General features: G+C 51.0%; 1 protein-coding gene across 5 annotated transcripts in view; it reads right to left on the bottom strand.

Moving 5' to 3' along the window:
• TMEM184B (transmembrane protein 184B) overlaps positions 1 to 18,389 on the bottom strand; it is a 48,071-nt gene extending 29,682 nt beyond the window's left edge. The window contains exons 1-2 of one of the 5 annotated variants that reach the window (XM_039877690.1): positions 18,249 to 18,380; positions 14,101 to 14,254 (exon numbers count right to left, since the gene is read on the bottom strand). The gene's annotated coding sequence lies outside the window, so the exon portion shown is untranslated. Of the gene's footprint in view, positions 1 to 6,972; positions 6,989 to 8,192; positions 8,200 to 14,100; positions 14,255 to 18,248 lie in introns of those variants that run through there. The other 4 variants (XM_039877685.1, XM_039877686.1, XM_039877689.1 and 1 more) reach the window with 4 other exon arrangements.
• Positions 18,390 to 19,469: the final 1,080 nt, after the last annotated feature.

Below are 19,469 nucleotides of genomic sequence, written 5' to 3'. Positions count from 1 at the left end.
TGCTGGAATCGCCTTTCCAGCACATGTGTCCTGAGGCTGTGCTGGGCACTGGAAGACCCAGTCTCAGCCTCAAGGCGCTCACAGCTCCTCTACGCCCCTGCTCCACGCAACAGGAGGGACCTAGAGACCTGACCCCACGCACGAGAGGTGAGTGCCCAGCACGAAGAGAGCAGGAGGCAGCATTGGCTGCCTTGGTCACAGCTGGGGAGAGGGTCAGGGAAGGCTTCAAAGTGGCGGGGACTACGTGGCAGCGTCTTTAGGTGGCATAACAAAGCTTGGGCAAATGACTTCATGTCTCAGAGCTCCGTTTTCTCATCAATAATATTTCAGGGTAAATACATAATTGACAAGGGAGTCGGTCTACTTTACAGAAGTCCCCTTAATAAAAGGAGAGAAAATAATAGAATTTAAAATGACCATTTTACAGTTCCTAGTACAAATAATGGATGGAGGTATGGATCGTCAATGAATGATAAAACAACCACGTGAAAGGCTGATGGGGAATTTGACAAGGAACACAGGTGAACCACACAGGTGAACCCACAGTCAAGACATCCCTAAAACGGAGCGACTGGAAGTTTCAAGCCTCCTGATGGGCTTCACAGGAAGCAAACAGCACCACCTAGGAAGGGCCCTTCCCCAAAAAGTGAACTGGGATCAAAACGAGCCTCTAGAACTAACCGCCAGCAGCCAGGAAATACAGAGGGCAGTGGAACAGATTAAATTATGCCATGCGGAAGCAGCAGCCGAATCCAGACCACAGAACCATCTCCAGGATAAATGACCTGGTTTTCGCAACAAACTAGTGGCTCATAAACAAAGATGGCTGAGGGGCAGTCACAGAATCAGAGACTCAAAGACATGACTAAATGCAGTGTGTGGGCCTCACTGGGTCCTGAGACTAATAAACCAGGGATTAAAAGACACCCTAAATGTAAATGACATACAGAAGTCCTGTCAATTTGGTCAGGTGTGATAATGGATGGCATGGTGGGTATATAAAAATAAAAGATGAAGAATACTCTTTTTTCAATAAATAGTGCTGGAACAATGGGACATTCAGAAGTAAAAAAAAAAAAATGTTAACCTAAACCCTTACATTACGTACAAAAAAATAATTCAAAATGTATCATGGATTTAAATGTAAAATGGAAGACTACAAACCTTATAGAAGCCATAGGAGAAAATCTCTGGAACCTAGGACTAGGCCAAGTATTCTTAGACTTGGCACCAAAAGTATGACCATAAAAGGAAAAACTGATAAACTGAACTTCACCTAAAAAAACAAAAACTTTTGCACTGTGACTCTGTTAAGGGATTGAAAAAGACAAGCCAGACAGTGGAGGAAAATATTTGCAAGTCACATATCTGACAAATGACTAACATCTAGAATATAACAAGAATGGTCAAAGTTCAATGGTTAAAAAAAAAAAAAAAAAACAAGCTGTCAAATCAGAAGATGGGCAAAAGACATGAACAGACATTTCACTCAAGAAGGATACTTGGCCAATAAACACATAAATAGCTGTTCAACATCATTAGCCATTAAGGAAGTGCAAGCCAAAACCACAATGAGATAGCAGTACACACTATAAACAAAAAACAATGACAACACCAAATGCTGGTGAGGATGTAGAGAAAAGCTCTCACATACACTGCTGGTGGGAATGCAAAATGGTAGAGCCACTCTGAAAAATAGTCTCTTAAAAAAAAGCAGTTTCTTACAAAACTAACATGCACTTACCCATATGACCCAGTAATCACTCTTAGACATTTATCCTAGAGAAATGAAAAGTTATGTTCCCACAAAAGCCTGTACACGAATGTCCACAGCAGCTATATTCGTAATCGCCAAAACCTGGAAGCAATCCAAATATCCAACAGGTCAAAGGTTAAACTGTGGTACATCTAGACCATGGAACGCTACTCAGCAAGAAAAAGGAACAAACTATTGATCCAGCCAGCAATCAGGATAGAGCTCAGGAACATTGTGTTTACTGAAAACGGCCAGTCCCAAAAAGTCACATACTATCTGATTCCATGTATATAACATTCTCAAAATGACAAATCTATAAAGATGGAGAACAGACGAGTGGCTGGCAGAGGACAGCAAAGGTGTGCAGAAATGCAAAGAGGGTAGTACAGAGAGTTCCCCCCAGGTGGTGAGACACTTTGTATCCTGACAGTGGTGGTGGCTACCTACCTGCATCTCCAGGTGATAAAAGTGCAAAGGACGACACACACATAAAAACGGCGAAAACCGCATGATACCTGCAGTCTAGTTAATAATAGTGTACTAATGGCCACCTTCTAGTTTTGTTACTGTCCTACGGCCATTATAAGATGTCACCATTGGGGGAAGGAGGGTAGGTGGGATTCTATGTACTATGTTTGCAATTTCCTGAGAGCCAACAACTATTTCAAAATAAAAAAGATTTTTTAAAGCCCTTGTCCAGTGGAGATGCATACTGAACTACTTAAGGGTGAAACACAAGAGGATGTCTGGGATTTATTCTTTAAAAAAGGGAGACAGATGCAACAAGACTCCACATGTGGCTAATTGTTGAAGCAGAGTGACCGACAGGTAGAAACTCATTATACTATCGCTCTACTTTCGTGCATTTAAAAATTTCCATAATGAAAAGCTTGAAACAGTAGAACAGCAGAATTTTCCATAAAACGTGTAATGGGATGGGCAGTAACTCAGGAAATCATCTGTATCCCAGATTTACTACCTTGTAGAAAAGCAATCAAAAAGACTTGTCCCATCTAACAACTGAGTCTAATACCTCTTTCTTTTACCAAAAAACTGTTCCAAATTTGCCTATTTTTTTCCCCTATGACCACTGACTGTCAGAGATGTGCTTCCCGGTGATGTTTTCAAAACAATTTTAAGCATGTTTAATATGTCCCCTCACAGGAAAGACATGTTTTCATAATGAATGAGAAAGGAACTGCTCTTTGGAAAAAACCTAGATAAGGGCTATTCAGAAATGTTTCTGCTGTGGTAGGGTAAGTCTGTAACTTACAAAAACTCTCACATCTGAATTCCTAAAAACCTACGTAACGCAATTTTCTAATCTGTTTAAAAATTTCTAAAGCATTTGAGTGGGTTTTGGACTTGTGTTAAGAACTTTAAAATGAAATACCTTCCATTTGGTTTACAGAAACCTCTGACTGGCATCAGGGAGGATGGAAATGTACTAGCCAAATTTCAACAAATCCTCTGCATACGCAGTGGACGGGATGGAAAAATGAGTAACCCGATTTAGAAAGAAAGCCGGTGATACATTTCCTGTGTGCAGCTACGTGTCCCAGGCAGGGATCTTTTTCAGGAAGGGCAGCCATTAAACCAAAGCATCTAAAACAAATGAATGTGGAGCCAGACCTTCCAACTGCTCCGTCACAGAGCATTAAAGCACAATCCCCCAAAATAACCAAGCATATGAAGCCGGAAGGCTTTTGTGCCACCAACAAAATCATCTTTAAAAATTTTAAACTACGTCTTTAGCTCATCCTTTGATTTCTATTTCTGGTGGTTTTGTTATGTACGTAATATAACAGTAAGGTGATACATGTATATAGTTATAACGACATCAATATCTATGTATCACAGGCATGTGCTCAAAAAGTTTTTTTTACTGATAGGGACACGAGAGCAAAGAAAGTTGGAAGAGCAGAGCTGTAAACAACGAGAAAAGCCATTGGCCGACACACTCCCCCCTTCACAAGGTCTCTGCCTCTCTGTCCCAGGCTGCAGGTCACACAAAAAGCATCATCCAGGCTTGGTCCTGCCTCTCCCTGTGGTCCACCTGCCAGCGGGATCACTCCACATCTGCGTTTTCATTCGTACACTGCCCTGCCAGCTGTGAAGAGGTCAGGCCACAGTCTGTACTTTGTCCCAGGCTCTGAGTCAGGGACACGGGGCCAGAATCTTGGCACCGCCACCTAGCTGTGACTGGGCAGGTGACAGGATGGATATCTCTGAATTTGTTTCTTGGATGTACCGTGCTGTAGTCAGGCCCTTGGGCCGAGTGGGTTTAGGAATTCAGAGGTTTTCACACTTTAGGAAGGATTATAGTGCTGTATACAGTGATGCCCCCAGCGGGGTCTGGGCAGCATCCCAAAATCAAACACATTGTATTTCCATAGAGAAACATGAGATATTTTTAAAGACCATAATTAGTCTCTCATCAATTCAGGTCAGATTTTTGCCACAAAACTAGTTTGCTGCAGACTTCGGGAGAACCTCTGGGATTTCAAGTGCTCTGGATTCCAGAAAGGCGGAGAGGGGCCGTGGGCCTGGACCACCCCTCAGAGCTGCCGGGAGGCGATGCTCAAGGAGGCAGGGACCAAATGTGGCTTCTCACTTATTTTCAAAAGTGACCAGGTCTCTCCCCCTGACCTGAAAGCCTGAGGACACAGCACAGGGCCTCTGGCAGTTAGGGCCTGGCTCCCTCCCCGTCTCCTCCCTGAGCACCGCACGTATAGCGCCCGCCTCTGTGCCAGCGTGCCCTCCCCTCTGCCCCGGTCCTCATGGAGAGTGCCAACTCTTCACTCACGAGTCATCTTGAACATCATGAGTCATCCAAACGTCGGCCTCACCCGCGAGCCAGCCTGCTCCCGTGCAGCTGCTCTGTGCTCACTCCCAGGACCAAAAGGTCGGTTCTGACAGGGTTCCTGTCTCCCTGCACCTGAATCATCTATCTCTAGGACCAGCACGGTGCCCGGCACACAAGTAGGAATTCGGAAGAGAAGAATCAACCAATCGACTGCGAGACTGGATGCCTGGCATTAAGCCTCGTGCTGCATACCACGGGTCTTCTGTCACTTGGTCCCCCGCTCACCAATACTTTCCAGAGCTCAGCAGAAGGACCTGGACATTTGACTGGAGGGAGAGATGGATCAGGTGAGGGCAGGGATGGAGACTGAGTCACCCTGTCCCACACATGTCTTCCAAGCTGGAGGCCACGCCAAGGAGGGCAAAGGGACTCGTTCTACGTGCTCCATCAGGGCACGCCCGGTCCAGCTAATGGGAGCAACAGGATGGTGAGAGTCTGCCAAGACAGAGACATTTTTACCAACAGTCCAGCAATTTTCTGGTTGCTTCTAAAAGGAAGCTCCCGAACGAACAGGGCTAGAAGTCCCCTGGGGCAGGAACATGATTGAGGAACCTCTGCGGGGGGATTTACCTGTCTTCTCCCCAACTAGCCTGCAACCTTCTGGAGGTCAGAGGTCATGTCTTAACCTGATCCCCAGCACCTGTCTCAGAGACTGGACAGAGTTAATACTCAATAAGCTTTGACTAGCTGAAGGAACAAATGACCATGTTTGCCCCTTGCAGCTCCTTCCAACTCTAAAACTCTGTGACGCCCTCCACCAGGCCAACCTCAGAGAATGGCACATTCTCCTGCTCCCTCAACAGGTCTTTATTCCACCTGCCTTGACAGCTATCACCTCCTAGAACCTCTCACAGTTTGTACATTTACTGCAGTTGTGATTAGACTTATTGCCTTGACATCCTGTGAGTCAGGCGCCATGAGGGCAGGGACCGTGTGCCAGGCTCAAAAGGTATTTTGCTGCATGACTGCTCTGGGGATGGAGGAAACAGCAGGACAAAGGCATGGAGACAAGAGGTTGACAGACACCAGACTCTTAGGCAGGGGTGTGAGCAGAGCAGGGTATCTGCATCAGAAAGCTGTTACCTAGCCTGGGGGGGAGGTAGTGCTACCTGATTGATGGGACCCTCTGTGGCCTTTAGAGCTGACAGTGATGTGAAATGGGTCTTATGGCGAGTAAGAGGGTGCAGGCAGACCCTCCTGGGAGGAGCCACAGAGAACACCAAGACACAGAGCCCTGCTCGGCCCCCAGCCACTGGGCTGGACAGTGCTCTAGAAAGCCAGGCTTTGGGAAGGGGTGGGGGATGTCAGAACAGGGTCGGGCAAACCCAGCTCACAAGAGCAGCAGGAGTGCTACTTTATGACTGTCCCCTTCGCCTCCTAGGAGGGGTCCAGGGAGCCAATCCAGTCACCAGAAGGGCACTTGAGAGCGCGGAATCGGAGTACAGGGAAGTGGGGGGGTCTGGAGTAAAATTCGACCAGAGTGAGGCAACTGCTCACTTCCCCTAATATAGACCCTGCCCCCATCCTTCTCCAGGAAAGGTATCTTCGGGCTGACTCCCCTTCGAAAGGTACCTACCTTTCCCAGAAAAGCTACAAACTTATGTGTAGTCACTAAACTCGGACATCTGCCTTGGAGTTTAGGTATGTCATGATCTCACTGTCTCTCCCAGATGCTATTCTCATTTTCACTTCATGTTCGGGGGACACCTTGCTGTTGCCCCTACCCACTCCCCATCCCCCAATATCCTATGTGAAAGGCCGAATAATGGCCTCCAAAGATGTCCACATGCTAAACCCCAAACCGGTGGACATTTTCTTACATGGCAAAAGGGACTTTGCAGGTGTGATTAAATTAAGGGTCTAGAGATAAAGAGATTAGCTTGGGTATTATCTGGGTAGGCCCGATATAATCACAAGGGTCCTTATAAGAGGGAAGCAGGAGGGCGAGAGTGAGAAGCAGCCAGGGTGACAACGGAAGCAGAGACAAGATTGGAAGAGGCTGAGCGGCTGACTTTGAAGATGGAGGAAAAGACCATGAGCCAAAGAATGCAAGTGGCCTCTAGAAGCTGAAAAGGCAAGGCATCAGTTTCCACCCTGGAGCCTCCAGAAGGAACACAGCCCTGCCGACACCTTGATTTTTGCCCAGTGAAATACATTTTGGACTTCTGAACTCAAAACTGGAAGATGATAAATTTGCATTTTAAGTAACTGAGTTTCTGACAATCTGTTACAGCAGCCGTAGGAAACTAATACACCGGTTTACAGGTGAGTAAACAGAGGCTTGGAGGGCAAAAGTCATTTGCCCACAGTTCCCTGGTAAATGGAGACGCTCACACGGCCCTGGCTGTACCGTCAAATCCACAGATTTCCGTGCCCTCTGGAGTCGGACGACCTAGACTTGACTTCCAGCTCTGCCACTTCCAAGCTTTGTGTCCGTGGGCCAGTTACATAACTGTCTTCTTGCTTTAGCTTCCTCAGCTGTAAAATGGGGTTGCGGCCACATGTACCTCTGAGAGTTGTGACAAATAAACAAGTTAATATCGGAAAGCACTGAGAACAGGGCCTGGCACCATGTTACCTATTACGATTATTCTACTTTGCAGCCATTTCACCCCCGTCAGGCTGAGAGCACACAGTCCCAACAGTGTCTGAAACCCAGGCCAGTCCTGTCTGGTTGTCTGCTCTTTTCTAAGCCTTCTGAGATCATATTTTCATTCATTAGTTTCATATCCAAACCCTCGTGAGCTGCAGCCATGAAGTGCTCGCTCGGGCAGTCGCCACACCCCCGCGGGCCGGGCTAAGCTGGCAACACGCTCGCACGCACGTCTCCAGAATATTAACGCAGCCCAGGAGGGATCTGTGCTCTTTTAATTACTATACATGGAAATACTTCCATATATATTGGCTCTGGGTAGAATTTGACTTGGGCGCTGTGAATCTGAACTGGCCAGCCACTCTGCTCTCTCTTCAGCCGCCTGGGAAGGACAACAAGCCTCCTGCCTCCGGGGCTGGCTGCCTCTGGGAACTTCTGGGTGGCTGCCTTTGGGGGGAGGCTGACCCACATCAGAGCAGGTCAGCAACCCGCAGCCTGGCCCCTCTCCAGAGGGGATTAGAGGGAAAGAGCTGCCAGCCGCTGGCCAGTTCTGCCTGGTTAGCCTTTGGAAAAAGGATCACATGCCCTCAGGAGGGGGAGGGTCCCATCGCTCAATCCCCCTCCCCTTCTACCAACACAGACCAGCCAGGCCTCTCTAGCAGCTCCACATCTCTCTCCCCTGTCTCCTGGGGCCAAGTTCCCACGAATCTGTCAGCCAGGAAAGAAAAATCATCCCATCATGCATTCCCTCACTCAGGGGAGTAGGGGCAGGAACATAAGGGGACAACATCCTTCAGGGAGCGCTCACTTAATTCAGCCTTGTTGTTAAGTCTTTTGCTTAATATACACCAGGCCAAATTCTGATCACCTCACTCTTCTCCCAAACTGAGAAGAGATGGGCTCTGACCACCTTTCCAGCCAGCTAAAGTCATCCACCACTGCGCAAATCAGTCCCCTTCAGATGCAGGACCCTGAACCTCAAGAGTCCTGTTCCCCCGTGGGAGCAGGTTGTTTAAGCCAAGACCCCTGAACCTGCCCTGACCCCTGGGACCCCTTCAGCAAGAAGCCCGGCTCCTGCCCTGGGTGCCTCGATGAAAAAATCCCAACCTGAATTTCATTCACGCAGATCTGTGCTGAGTGGGGTAAGCCGGCCTTCCACCCCGAGTCTGCATGTGCCCTGCAGACAAAAACGAGACTCCACGGCAACCCTATTTATAACAGCAAAAGGCTGGGCACAACCCGAACCCATCCACAGGAGAAGGGGTGAGTATATTGGGTATACGCAAAGAGGGGACTCCTGTGCAGGGGTGAGAAAGAGCGAGCACCACTACACACGACCTGGAGAACCTCGCCAGAGCATTTTCTCTGTGATTCCATTTATAGGAAGGTCAACCAGTCAACAGTGATGAGGTGTGAAGTGGCTACCTCTGAAAGGCTGGTGACCAGGAGGCTGCCCAGGGAGCCTTCTGGGCTGCTGGGAATGTTCTAGACAGTTTGCTAGGTTTGCAAGGGTATTCAGAGACATAGATATCTATCACACTGTATATCTTAGTGTCCTTTACTGTAGTAAGTTAAATCTCCCTGTTAAGTTTAAAAGTACAAATATGTATCTTTGAGCACCTTCTATGTGCTAAGTCCAAAGGGACCTCAGACAAGACTCTAATCTCTGAGAGTTTATAGTCTAGTGGGGAAGAAAACACACGTGAGTAACAATGCAGGGTGGCCCGTGGCCAGTGGGACAGGTAATGAGTGGGCCAGGGCTATCAGTATTACCTGTGACTTGGGGAAAGTGGTAGAAGAAACTGATTAAATGCAGACGCTTTGGAGGCAGCCAGACCTGTGTCCAAATTCTACTTCTTGCTGCGTGACCTGGCAAGATGTTTGCCCCACTTCATCTGTAAGAGGGGTCGCAGCCACGGGACCTCGCGGGACCTCACGGGTCCTCGCGAGGGTGCATGGGAGAATGCACACGGGGCATCAGGCATGAGACTACTGTTCTTCCCACCGTGAGGCTGGGCCCACCCTGTGCCAGGCACTGGGGTTCACAAATGTGAGACGGGCTCTGCCCCTCCACAGCTTCCAATCCCACCAGGAAGAGGGCAGCCACCGTTCACCCACTGGGCAAAAGTCTAACAAATCTGGAGTTGTGAGCCTGACGTGGACTTAGCCCCAAAGAAGCCCACATCCCAGTGGGAATCAGACACCTAGGACACAACGTAAATCAGCTTAAGTGTCAGCAGAGAGGAAAAGATAAAGGAGCGGGGGAGGTCACAGGGCCATGCAGAGGTGGAAACTGAGCTGGGCCTTGAACAGAGGAGATAGGATCTGGGCACGTGAGCAAAGGCATGGAGGTGGGAGGTCAAGGGTCAAGGAGGTACATAGAGCAAAGAGCAACCAGTCAAGTGTGGCTCAAGAAGAGGTCCAGGAGAGAGGGCCTGGGCTGCCCAGGGCTGAGTCTGACTTAAATGTTGCTGTCAGTGGGGAAGCTCTAGGTTTCAGAGGTCAGCAGGGACTTAAAATGACAAGTCAGTCGACAGGAGTGTTTCAGAGGGGCCGAGGGGGGCGGCTCCATTTCTCCAGGGCTGGGACTGGGGTCATATTAACCAAGAAACGCCCAAACCCTCATAGCCAGTCCCCTTTGTGAGACCCAAGGACACATTTTTGATTAGATGGTGGTCAGGGGCCTGAGTCAGGATACCTGGGCCTTGAGGGGGTGGCCAGGCCAGAACTTTGACCTTCCTGCACTGGGCAACAGGTGAGTATACATTTCTTATGGTCTTTGTTTAATTAATTTTTTAAAAATATATTCATATGACTCGGTACTCAAAAGGTACAAAGGGTCTCTAGTGAACAGTCTCTCAGCACCAGCCCCCATCCCAGAGGTACACAATCACTTCTCGTGACTCCCTAGAGGCCCTGGGTACAAACACGATCAAACGCGCTTTACTGTCACACGGAAGGCGGCAGCCCAGGCCCCCGCACCTCTCACAGCACTCCATCTTGGAGGTTATCCCGTGTCTGGACGTGGAGTCTTCGGGTTACTTTGTATGGCTGCACAGAATTCCATGGTTCGGAGGGACCAAAATTTGTTCCTGGCCCCTACTGATGGACACTTAGGTTACCTGCGATCTTTTCCTATCACGCATAAGGCAGTAATGACAAACCTTGCAAATAAGTCGTTTTGTACACAGGCTAACACATCTGTAGGATAAATTCCTAGATGTGTGAAAGTGTATAAGCACCTGCAATTTTGAAAATGTCGCTTGAGAGGCAAGATACATTTAAATCGCTCATCCAAGAAATACTAATTATTGGGGAAAATACTGACAATGTGTAGTTTTAAGAGTGCCCAGGTGCAGAAGCAGTAGAGAAAAGCCCCGTTTTAAGCAGACAGAACGTCGGGTTAGGAGGAGGTCCTGGTCCTGGACCTGCCCCTACTCGCCCAGTGCCCTGGTCCATGAACTTGCACTTCCTCACCAGTAAGTGAAGGGCTAGACCAGCTCAGCCCCTCAGCCCTTCCCAGAACAGAGGTCCTGGTCCCAGGGCAAGTGGAAGGGTAGATGGTGACTGGAGTCACCACCACAACACCCAGCTGTAATTGGTCTCCCTGGGTAAAGGTGTCAGTACCCAGGGGAGGAGTAGGCAGGCCACTGCGTGTGCAATGGAGACAGGCCTGGCGGGGGCTGGGCGGAGTGGGGGGGGCAGGGAGAGGTGAGAGTGTTTCCAGTCCAGCCATCTCAAATGAGTGACAAGCACCTCTTGCTGCTTCCCTGGCACAAGCTACAGGGACACCACTGTCATGCAAGACACACTCAACACTCCACGACATTCACTGCTATGTCCGACATGCGTCCTGACGGCAATGACCACCTAAATCTAGCTCTTCCAGTGGACAGCTGGCAAGGGATAGAGGCGAGTCTAGGCGAGTCTAGTGTTCCCCCTGTGAGTAAGGATAGCTGAGTAAATGCAGTGAACAGGGCAGGGCTTCTTCCCGCATCCCAAAATCGGGCCCAAATACTGACGACTGTGAACGAAAGAAATTCACTGGCCCCCAATCAAGTGGGAGACACCGCTTGGTAAACCAAAGGCAGCATTAGAGAGGAAGAACCCTGGCCAGCCTTCCCAAAGCCCAGCCCACGCCCTGCTCCGAAGGACTGAGAGGGCCAGGGACGCCTATAAATCAAATCATGCTTCAATACAATAGGTTGTTGCTATTAAAATTTGTATAACCAATGCACTGTGCATGCACCTGTGCACTGTTTTGGTAAATCTAGATTTTTACACATCCTATTTCTTTAAAACCCACAGGCACACTTGTGTATGGATATCTTTCCTCTTGCTAGAGTGAGCTGTGACCCCAAACACCCCAGGACAGCTCACTCGGCCTCAGCTCCTAGACTCACCGACCTGTGTCTCCTGCCTCTGTGCATGCTTCAGGTGGTCCCACTACCTGAAAAGCTCTTCACCCTCTTCTCCATCCGCCACATCCACTGTCCATCAGAGCCCCCAGTTCCATGGCCCCTCCCTCAAGGAGCCCTGGCCCTTCAGGCAGAGCAGACTGTGGCCTCCTGGGACCCCCACAGCTGTGACCTGGTCTTCTAGTAACACACTTTCCAAGTCTCAGCTGTGATGGCATCCGCGGGGACTGTAGGCTCTCTGAGGGCGCTGCCGTGCCAGGGGGCCACTCAGAGCAGTAAGGACACACGATTCCGAACGGAAAACCTAGCGCTTCCTTCCACAGGATCTTGGGCAAATTCGAATTCGCTCTTCTGAGGCTCAATCTATCCCTCTACAAAGTAGGTGCAATAATTCAAAAGTCCCATGGCCACTGGGAGAATTAAATGAAACAATATATGTGAAATGTAACTTGCAAACTGCAAAGCCCTACACAAGGTCCAGTGAGGACAGTGATATTTGTTATTAATTAGTATGCCAATATTAATATCCTCACACACATCCCTTCACCAACACCTATCATTGTGCCTTGCAGGCACCCAAAATGATTGTTGACGGAATCCCAGATTCTCTGTTCATTCTAGATGCAATAAAAAACACGGGTGCCAGAGGTGGACGAGGAGGCCCTGCCGGCAGCTACAACAGCAACCTTGGAGTTAGTTAGCTTTCCCTTGAAGCTTTTCTGTAAATGATGACCCAGAGGGTACAGCACGGCCCAGCAGAGTGGAGGTTCTTAGCCACCTGCCAGCAGGACAGAGCCTCCCAGAGTGTAGGCTGTCCACAGGATTGTAGCAGGAGAAAAATATAAGTACCAAACCATGCATGTCTCCCAGAGTGAGCTTTCTGATGTGAAAATCCCTTTCAGGGAGATGAAACAACTTCCAGAGGTCTCACTCTACCCGCTGCGTTGGGGTGGGACCACCCATGGCTCATAGGTACAAGGGTCCATGGACATGGCTCCCCAGCAAGGTGACTAGAGTCTTCAGGGGGATCACCAGATTTCAGGTTGGAAAAGAACTCACACAAACACCTTCTCCATCCATCTCCATGTACCTGTGAAGACTTGCTCTCTCTAAACCAGGCCCCTCTCCTTGGTGGGCTTTCTAAGCTGGGACCTCGCCTGAGATTTGTGGCACCCAAGAGATGGGCAGAGAGGGTACAAGTAGCCTCATTAGAGGGCAAGTGACTCGCTCAAGGTCATCATCTGAGCTCTCTGACTCCGTCATCTTGAGATGACATAAGATTATGCTTGGGAAAAAAATATGCCTAAGCTTCAGTAGTGGTTATTTCTTCGTTGTGAAGTTTGGGGTGATTTTTATTCTTACTCCCCAATCTGTTCTGTGTTCCAAGTTTACTATACTCAACAATTACTATTCTCAAAAGCAGAGAAGCCTATTGTTATCTAAAGGCTGAAACACAGAGATCAACGATGCAAACTTTCCATTAAATATTCATTCAGTCGTGTGTGACTTTTTAAAACATGGTAGAGCTGGAAGTGACGCAGATTAGGCACAAAGGTTTTCTGGGTGGGATCTTCCCTCTCTGGTTTCCGCCCCAGAGGAGAAGGAAAAGGGGGTGACTGCGGGGCTTCCTGCTCCCAGCCCAGGCCTGAGACTCCCAGACCGTCAGACAGGCTGTTTAATATGCCCCGTAGGCCCCGATAATAAACTCAGTTCTAATAAACAATCCTGTTCCAATCGGCCTTAATAACCATCACTTCTCAAGAATACTTCCAGCTTTACCCAGAATGGCAATGACATTAACCCAACCAACTATTTCTTTTGTTTAGTCAAAAACTATTTCAGCACCTACTCATTGCAAGGCATCATGTCAGACACTGAGCCATCACTAACCTAAGATTGGAAAAACGACCAACCAGAGGCTACGCGTCATCCTTCTGTGTTCTGCCCAAGCTTAGGGTTTCAGCTGCGCTAAAACAGCAACAGGAATGTGAACAAATGCCGCCTGAATGTGACGCCTGCCTAATTCCAGCATCTCCACGGCTCTGCCTGTGCCCCGCCTTCCCCAGCCCTTAGGAAAAGCAGGGTCCCAGAACCAGTCCCCGTGGAGGAGGCTGGTAGCTCACCTGTACTGTGTTAAGGGACCTGCACTGCATCCTACTTAGCAGAGGAAGAGACGATGGGGAGGGTACATGAGCAAACCCCAAGCGTGGCAACCACCCAATTCCTCTCTCCGCGGCCCCCTCCCACTTTACCTCTTCCCCTTCCTGTCCTTTTTGAGGCAGAGAAGATCAACTTCAATTAACATGTATTGAGAGCCTACTAGGTGCAGAGCCCCAGAGTCAAACAATTTTGTACATAAGAACTTAGACCTTTGCTTTGTACGTGTTCTTCCCTCTGCCTGGAAACTACTTCCTCGCCCTTACTCACGGTGACCACTTAAATGTCACCTCCTCAGAGAAGCTCTTACCCAGGTAAGAACGTCTTAACGTTCCATGGCAACTGTAACTGCTCGTATGCTTGCAGTTTCTCTCCCCAGCTGGACTCCGCTCGGTGAGGGCCGCTCCCTGCACAGTGGCTGGCACGAAGGTGCGTAAACACCTTTCTTGGATAAAGTAAATGGCCTGGAAGGTAATAACGAAAGCCGGTGTTTACTGAGCGCGTACTATGGGCCAGGTGCTGCGCGGACCTCCAGGCAGATGTCAGGTCATGACAGTCGCATGACAGCCGCATGACAGCCACACTACCACCACTCCCATCTTACAGGTGAAGGAAGCTGCATCGTTTTCCCCCTATTTTTAAAGAATGGGAACTAGAACCTGGTAAGCAACCTGCCAAGGGATAATCAAAGAGCAAGGATTTGAACTGCATCTTCTAGACCCCTCTCTAGGTCACCAGACTGCTTAGCTCCTTATGTCCCTCTCTCCCGATGCCACCAGTGGCCATTTTTGTCCCTTTCCTGAATTTTTGGCCTCCTCTCCCAAGGCGCCCGGTTCAGAAGACGTCCCCAACTCCTCCCTTCACATCCTACACCCGTCAGCTCCCACACCTGTCCTCAGCTGAGCTTCAGCAGAGGTCTTATGAAAAGACCCCTAGCCTTTCAGCCCCAAGCACGGTGACTAGAGCAGCTGCGTAACTGCTGCCGGCCAGACACGCAGCTGAGCAGGCAGGTAGGGCAGGCGCCCCCTTAGTGAACCCACGAGGGGTCCAGTAGTTCAACCCGGCTCTCTGTGCTCCGGCTCCCGCTGTCCCACTCTGTCCCCACTCCCCTCTGCCTGTCTTTACAGCGCTGCTGAGCACGAGCACATGGATGATGGACGGCCACCACAGCTCTCAAATGGGAAAGGGGCCGCCCACGTCCATTCCAGACCTGTGGCAGGAGAAGTCAGCGTGGACCCATGGGACCTGGGAAGAACTTGGGTTCCAGGGCAGCAGGGCCAAAGTGCAGCCAGCCGGCAGGCCAGCTGCAACGGTGGGCTCCAGAGGCCTGTCCTGGGTCACGCGAGGTCGTGAAGACCAGAAGCTGCTGGAAGAGGAGAAGGGAAAGGCGGCGAGGGCTGAAGAGAATGCCAGTGACCTGGGGGAACGCGACAGACGGGGAGGCCGGCTCTTGGAGTTCTCTGCAGGAATGGAGGAGCGAGATGATCATAAAGCCCTGTAGTGCACAGCCGAGGATGTCATTTATGAAATTTTCAGGGCTCCCTGTTGGCCACACCGGAGTCAATTTCAAACGCCTAGCTGGGCCTTCAGAGGTCTTTCATGCCCAGGCCCACCACAGCCACACCTGGGAGGCCAGGTATTTCTGCCCAGGGGCTCCTCTGCCTAGAACACCCTCCTCTTCCTCCAGGAGCCTCGGCCTTCACGGCACAGGACAGTGTGCTTCTAGGAAGACTCTGGGACACCCTGGGGTTAATGGGGGAAGAACACAGGCTCTGAGGTCAGACCCTCTGGTTCAAAGCTCAGCTCCACCAGCCAGCCTTGCCTGTAACCTCCTAGGCTGCCTCCGTGGCAAAGTGTGAGGGTAACTGTTCCCACCTCACTGGGTGGTGGGAGGATGAAACGCATTATTCCGTGAAAGCACTTTGCACTGTGCCTGGCACACCGTAAGTGCTTGATAAACAAGCTGTTGTTCCTATTGTCCTCCAGCCCCTTTAGGGCCCTCTGTTTCTACCACAAGCAGAGCACTGTCTGGCACATATCTGCTGCACTCTGGACGCCCTCCGCCAATCGTGGCCTTTCAGAAGGCACGACACGACACAGGATGCACGACTGAGGCCTTTCTTCGCAGGCCTAGCACCGTGCCGGGCATACAGGTTGTCTGTGAGCACTCAGTGCCTGGAAAGGTCCTGCGGTAGACCCCACACAGAGCTCTCCCGGGGCGCAGCTGCTGCCCTTCACAACTCACACACCACATCCCCAGTCTAAAGGCCCCGCAGAGCCAGAAGGGCATTCGCTGTTACTCGGTTTCAAAACAATGAAGGGCTGTGCTCTGCCTTACGGAGGCTGTTTCCACTCCAGGGAATTTCTGGGGAGAAATGAGCACAGCAGGGACTGGAAATAGCACTGAGCCCCTCTCGAGGAGAGAGCTGGGCTGGCCCACCAGAAACCAGGGGCAAAATCTCAAAGGCAGAGGGGAGAAAGCAGCCTCCCGGCAAAAGACCGAGCGCCGGAGAACTTGGCCAGCACAAGTAAACTAGGACAAGATCACTGGCATCCATTGTGCCTTGAAGCTCTTCTTCCTACCCACCTGGAGAGCTTTAGAAGGGGTTCCTTGTATAACCCACCATCACGTGGGAACAACTTACTACAGATCCAGAATCCCAAGCACTGCTCGAAGGGGCCCCAGGTTGCTCGTGGTTCTCAGGGGGAAATTCAGTGCCTTCTCAATCCACACTATGATATCAGGACCTCATATCTGGATCGGGGTCACTTTCTATGTCCATCTCTCCAGCAGACTAGGAGCCCCTAGAGGCTGGGCACTGACCCCACTCATCTTCAGACTCCTATGCTCCTAGCATGGTGCCTGGCACTTAGTAGATACTCAGTAAGTTACAAGGCAGCAAGGCACAGCAGCAAGAGAAAGGTCCTGGTTCAAGGATGACTCCGTCCGGGCCTGCCATGTACCACGGACAAGTGAGTCTCCGTTTCCTCATTTGCGAACAGGGATAACAAGTTCTATACCACACAACCGCTGAAAGAATCTACTAGGAAAACACATGTGGAAAGGACCAAAGCAGCAGACGAATGCCATTCACCCTTCGGGCTTCAGCTCAGCTGTTCTCTCATGTCACGTCTCTTCTGGGGGCCACAGTGCCCTCTCCCAGCCCTGAACCCGCTCTGCACTCCCTTTATTGTTTTATATTTTTCACATCTTTGTGATTACTTGTTTCTAAGTTTGATTCCCTCACTGACCTGAGAGGACCTGGATACAGAAGCATCATGTGTTCGTGTCCAAGGCCTGATGAAATGGGCACTGGGGCCTGGCTGCTGGGACCCTCCCACCCCATGGCCCCAGTTCTGATACGCACAGCACCCTCTGACAAGAAGAACTGGTGTGCAGAGCTTCCCACAGAGCGTGCTGAAAAGGGAGATGGGAAGGGCTGCTGCAAACATAACCTGTGAAGGAAGTCTCAACTCCTGCGCCTCCTCTGCAGGCGCAGGTGAGCTTGTTTGCCTGGCTGACTCCACAGAGCAAGGGCCTCCAGGGCACAGATTGCTGTTTCTTGCCTTGCATAAAGCACCTGGCAGTCAGATAAATAATACATGGCCTTCGCCTCACACACAAGTATCAGGCGTGCAAACACTTGCTTTGCACCACGGTGTCCTGTGTGCTTACGTGTGCGTGCGTGCGTGTGTAATGCCTGGCCTTGCACAGCAAGGGGGGTATGGATTGGGAACAGATACCCATGTTCACCTCCAACCCCACTGCCTTGCCATGGCCTACAGCCAACGAGCTCAAGACTCAAGCAGTGCACCCAGGGAAGAAATGTACAACCCAGGGGACAGATACACACACCCTAAACTAGTCTATGTTCTCTTTCGAGATAAATGTCCTTGGGAGTCCCAGGTTCCTGATGGTGCCTCTCCAAATAGCTGACATGTATGCAAGGCATGCACACTCTCCATGCAAGCATCCCCAAAGGCCTCGCCAGGCCAACCACCCTCCCAGATCACAGCCATCCGCACAAGGCACGGATGCCTCCCCCACTAACTCGGCGGTGCCAAGCGCCAGCACACCCACCGGGCGCACACAATCCCACTTGCAAAGAGCCTGTCCATCCGCCTCCTCTCTCCCCTTGCCACCCCCCACGGGCAGGTCCGATTACACTCCAGGCGCGGGTGCCGCCACGTTGGCGAGGAGGGGGCCAGGGCACACCCACGGGCGACCCCGCAGGATGGGCAGGGGGCGCAGGGCGGGATGGGCGGGCTGGTGGATGCTACCTCCCTGCTCAGCCAGGCCTGCTGCCTTCGCCCCTCTCCCACCCAGGAATCCGCGGTCAACGTGACCCACAGGGCACCCCACGGACGGGCCTCTCCAAAACCGAGCAGCCCCCCGCCTTCAGGAGCCCGCAGCCGCCCCCCTCAGGGCCTCGGGCGCGAGGCTGGCCGAGTGGGTACCTCAAGAGCCCATGGCGGCGGCGGCGGCTGTGGCGTGTGCGGGCGACGCGCAGCGGCCAGACTCTGCGGGCGGGGCGGACGCGGCGGGCGGGCGGCGCCGCAGCCCCGGAGACTTGCCGCCGCCGGCGCGTCCCGAGCCAAGCGATGTGCCACCGCGGTGCGCCTGCGCACTGGAGCGCGCCTCGGGGGAGGGCGGGCCGGCCAACGCGGGGCTGAGATCACCCGCGTAGCCTTAAAGGGGCCGCGTCCCGAACCCCCAGCTCGCCATCGAGGGGAGGGGGTGGCCCAGGTTCTCCTGATGCTCGCAAACAAGCCGGCCAAGAGTCGCCTCCCCCGGCTCAATCCGACCCCTCATCTCTGCCCTTCAAATAACTTCTCGGAAGGGGGAAGGACAGGGTCTCGGGCTCTAAGCTCTATTCCAGACACTGCCTGGTGCTTCACTTCTGTAAACCCTGATTTCCCTCACTTGGACCCATTTTGAAGAAAAAACAACATCATGGCTATTTGCGAGTGAAGGGTGCGTGTAGAACCTTGAAATGAATGCATACCGAAGTGCTCAGTGTGCAATTACGCGAGATGAAATTGCAAAGCAGAGAAACAGGCCTTTTCTTCCCACTCAGTGGCGCTTCTTTCTTGCCCCATCTCGCCCTAGGCAGCCTAACTAGCAAAGTTTTTCAGAGGTCCATTCAAGCCACATAGCCCATTGCTGTTTGCCAAGTCCACACCTTACCCAGGTTAACCGAAAAACATAAAATCCAAGCAACTTTCTGGCGTCGATGTGTTCAAGATCTCCAAATTTATCCCCAGCCCAAATTCCTCCCCTGAACTGTTTACTCAACACCTATTACTTGAGAGCCAATAAGAAGTCAACGTGCCCACAACAGAACTCATCTCCTCTCCTGAGCACAGACAAGACACGCTCCCTCACCGCCTCCCTTCAACAGCAGTTAGCAACTCCATCCTTTCAGTGCCCAGGCCAGAATTCCTGGAACCATCCTTGAATCCCTCCTCCCACCCGCTCCCCCACCAGAACAGGAAACTCTATTGGCTCTACAGGCAAAATATATCTAGCCTCTGACCTCTTCCACCTCATTTCCACTGCTACCGCTCTCCACCAGTTTCTGCCCAGGATTATTGCAATATTCTTGCTATGGGGCAAAATTCACATGATGAAATCCTAACCCCCAATGTGATGGTATTAGGACTTTTGGGAGGTGATTA

Source organism: Pteropus medius, unplaced genomic scaffold (assembly GCF_902729225.1).
Source record: "Pteropus medius unplaced genomic scaffold, Ma_sr-lr_union100, whole genome shotgun sequence".
Taxonomy (NCBI): Eukaryota; Metazoa; Chordata; class Mammalia; order Chiroptera; family Pteropodidae; genus Pteropus; species Pteropus medius.
The sequence above is the reverse complement of the archived record's forward strand: the minus strand, read 5'-3'. Positions and strand labels throughout refer to the sequence as shown.